We start from the raw sequence: 4,519 nt of genomic DNA, 5'->3' as shown, positions 1-4,519 counted from the left end.
AAGATATTTTGAGAATTTTTTAAAATTTTATTTATTTGGTTATGTATTTATTTATGGCTGTGTTGGGTCTTCGTTTCTGTGCTAGGGCTTTCTCCAGTTGCGGCGAGTGGGGGCCACTCTTCATCGCTGTGCGCGGGCTTCTCACTGTCGCGGCCTCTCTTGTTGCAGAGCACAGGCTCCAGACGCGCAGGCTCAGTAGTTGTGTCTCATGGGCCCAGTTGCTCCGCGGCATGTGGGATCTTCCTGGACCAGAGCTCGAACCCGTGTTCCCTGCAATGGCAGGCAGATTCTCAACCACTGCCCCACCAGGGAAGCCCCGAGAATTTTTTTGATAAAGCAATGCTGTGTGACAAAAAGAACTAGGCAGACTGGGTTAAAGCCCCTACCCTCTAGCCCCTCTGGGAACATTTAGTATTTGTGTGACCTTCTGTAAATTATTTAGCCTCTCTGGTTGTTGGTGGATGCATTTATATCATGAGATTATACTATCCTGAATTGAAGTGATACCGTGAGGTCCTTTGTGATCCTCAAAGTTCTGATTTGATATCCTTCAAGTGATAAAAATTATAAGAAACTTAGGAAGGTTAAAAACTGACTATGGTTTTAAAGAAAGGAAGAAATGATTGTTTTATTGGGTACTTGTGTGTAGGCTGATTTATTATGCTGAGAAACTTGATTTCTATGATTCCAAAACTTTTTCTGAAAATTTGTTTAATTAGCTACCAGTGAAATAGGTCTGTAGTGCATTAAATACCATCACAGAAATCTTTAAAAGTGGTCTTGATATGGGTGGGGGTTTTTTCCCCTACATTTGATCAAAGGGCAGAAATCTGAACCATGTAATGCCTTGAGAGCTTTTTGAACTCTGTTACTCCCTAAATCTATTTAAAGTAATAAAAACAAAAGCCATATAATTTTTCATATCTAAAAGAATTGACTTTACTGAGGCCTTCACATCCCCAGAGATTTACTGGCTAATCCCACTCTTATTCTATTTACACATTTCTTATTTATATTCAATCTGAAGTGATTTAGGCATAAATTTTTTCTCTCGTAGAATAGTTATCTCTTGAGTCTATTCTTAAAATGGAATAAAATGAGATGTATACACCAAACCCGAAATGCACTGTGCATGAGGAAAATATAAATCCCTCGACTTTCTTAAGAGTTAAAGGGATCTGGTATATGGTAAGGAGAAGAGTGGGTATTGCAAATCAATGTGACTTTTTTGTGAAGCATTTATTTTTTAGTTTTGCAAATACAAACCGATAACATGAGAAATCAATCATAATACATCTCTATTTATAAATTTGGGGATCAGCTAATCATTCTTGGAGTTTAGAGTTTGCTTTTTCTGTGATATGGACATGTAAAATATTTACTGCTTCTATATTAAAGCATTCAGCTGTTAGGTAAAAGTAATAGCAACAAGGAAGGCTCTTCTTTGAATACCCACACCACTGCTTAATCATAATGAGTTACTATAACTACTTGGGCATCAGGTTTTTCCTCTGTAAAATGAAGGGATTGATAAGCTAAACTTACACTCAAGTAATTATTATAATTGAATTGATCATAATAAACACTGTAATTTTATTTTCTGCTTCGTTTCCATGACTTTAGGGGTTTTTTTTGTTTGTTTTTTGAGCTTATGTGAAACTTAAGTAATTTTAAATACTAGTTATCTTTCATGAATCAGCAAAGAAATAATAGTACAGTCACAATGGCCACTCTAGGTGTTTTCTGTTTAAATATATGGCTATATTTATATTAGAGAGTTGAATGTAGAAAAAAATGTTTTTTCAAACAAGAATAATTATAAAAATGTCCTCTAGAGGGATCCATTTTATTGCTTTATAGACACAGGCTTGAAATTGTCCTAAATTTTTGTTTAATACATATCAGAATATTGAAGATTTACTTTCATGACTATTTCACGAAGGGGGGGACAAAATCACAAATAAATCATGAAAAATTTAAAGAATCTTTTTTTATAGAGACGAAAGGTCCATTTTATGAAGATAAACATTTTTAATATGGTATGAAACTAATGATATAATAGATTTTCATGGAAAATAATTTTCTTTTCCATACATAATAACTCTTAAAACTCCATTCTTTTATTGGAACTTACAATGCCAGTTAAATTTTAGTCTTAGTTTGATAAAATGTTCCCCAATAAAGTCAAGTCGGGAATTATATATGACAATCTTCAGAACAGACTTAACATGGTGGCAAATGATGAACTACTGCATCATTTATACATTCTTTGCACATCCCCAGTTATAATTTTTTTCATTGTTCAAAATAAAACCATTAAAGTTGTGACATATCTAAATAAAACTAAGGGTAATTATTTTTTAAAGTATATATGTGTAGGTATTGAACAATGTTATTTCTATAATTTAGGAGTTTCTTTGTTTTAATGACACATTTACAATTTCGATTTTAATTTCTTTGAGGCATTCTTTTAAACCTTTATCTTGCCATTTCTTTTAGTTGTATTAATAAAGTGATCACACATTCTAATATTAGTGATAAGAAGAAAAATAATGCCAAAGTTTGGTATTTTTGAGTCAAATATATTTTCCTGGTGATTATATTAAAGTAGTGAAATAAAATAAATTTTTACTCCAGTATTGTCTATCTTTCATTAGGCTTTATGTGTATGTACTAGTATATGGAACACAAGGAGCGAGAGCTCTGAAATACATATCCTGAAATAGTTCTTCTCTTTGGTCAAATAGCTTTGAACAAATTTCTCTTTGAAACTTACTTTCCTCAAATTAAAAAGAAAGAAAAAGAAAGAAAGAAAGAAAGAAAGAAAGAAAGAAAGAAAGAAAGAAAGAAAGAAAGGAAAACGAAACAAAATTTTAAAAATGGTAATCCATGTCTTTCCTATATCCCTCGATTTTCTGAATGTCAAATAAGATTGTGCATTCAGAGAATTTTTTTTTTTTTTTACACCACCACCCTCTGCCACCACTTTCCTCCCTTGGTGTCCATACGTTTGTTCTCTACATCTGTGTCTCTATTTCTGCGCATTCAGAGAAGCTTTGTAAACTAAATATATATATATATGTATTAAGGTAAGACATCATTAAAGAGCATATGCATCTGTTAGAAAACATTTTGGGGTTCACAGGTGAACATTTCAAGAGGCCTTTGGCATCTGTTACCTGTTATCTCTCTGACACAGAGACTGCTCATGGATAAATTTAGATCTATGTCTTAGGTCTTTCTACTGAGGTTTCCTTTTGGTATAAAGATCTCTATATATTCATTTTGATTTTGTTAAATTTCATGAGTTTTCTCTTCTTTCTAACTGAGGTTTTATCCAGGATTCATTCAATGCATCCCAGAGTTGCAGGCCTTGTTACCAACTTGTTTGAAAATAAATTGTGCAAATTCCACTTAAAAAACTAGGAAAATAGGAAGAGAACAAATTTGAATATTGGAGAAAGGAAATTAATAAATATCAAAAATAAAGTAGAAAAAGTAAAGAAATAAATAAAATCAACAAATATTTTGGTAAAGGCCCATAAATTATAATTCCTATATAAATATGCAAAGAAAAATATGTGAAAAGAAAATAAAAATTAAAAGTACAGGGTTAGGAATAAGAAATGAGATATTGCTGTGGATATGGTACTGTTAATAAAATTATAGGAGCATATTATAGAATATACTATAAAAATAGAACTATAATCCTGTAAGAAATGGACAACTTTCTGGTAAAATATAAAACTTCCTAAAAGTAAGAAACTTGAATATATTATTCAAAAAAATTAAAGAATGAAAGCTTCCTAACACTTTTCCAGGGTTTTTTTTTTTTTTTAACATCTTGATTGGAGTATAATTGCTTTACAATGTTGTGTTACTTTCTGCTGTATAACAAAGTGAATCAGCTATATGTATACACATATCCCCATATCCCCTCCCTCTTGCGTCTCCTTGCCACCCTCGCTATGCCAACCCTCTAGGTGGTCACAAAGCACTGAGCTGATCTCCCTGTGCAATGCAGTTGCTTCCACTAGCTATTTTACATTTGGTAGTGTATATATGTCAATGCTACTCTCTCACTGCGTCCCAGCTTACCCTTACCCCTCCCCGTGTCCTCAAATCCATTCACTATGTCTGCACCTTTATTCCTGTCCTATCCCTAGGTTTGTCAGAACCTTTTTTTTTTTTTTTTAGATTCCATATATATGTGTTACCATATGATATTTGTTTTTTTCTTTCTGACTTACTTCACTCTGTATGACAGACCCTAGGTCCATCCACCTCACTACAAATAACTCAATTTCATTTCTTTTTATAGCTGAGTAATATTCCATTGTATATATGTGCTACATCTTCTTTATCCATTCATCTGATGATGGACACTTAGGTTGCTTCCATGTGCTGGCTATTGTAAATAGTGCTGCAATGAACATTGTGGTACATGACTCTTTGAATTATGGTTTTCTCAGGGTATAGTAGAAATAATCCCAGTAGTGGGATTGCTGGGTCCTATGGT

Source organism: Eschrichtius robustus, chromosome 6 (assembly GCF_028021215.1).
Source record: "Eschrichtius robustus isolate mEscRob2 chromosome 6, mEscRob2.pri, whole genome shotgun sequence".
Taxonomy (NCBI): domain Eukaryota; kingdom Metazoa; phylum Chordata; class Mammalia; order Artiodactyla; family Eschrichtiidae; genus Eschrichtius; species Eschrichtius robustus.
The sequence above is the reverse complement of the archived record's forward strand: the minus strand, read 5'-3'. Positions refer to the sequence as shown.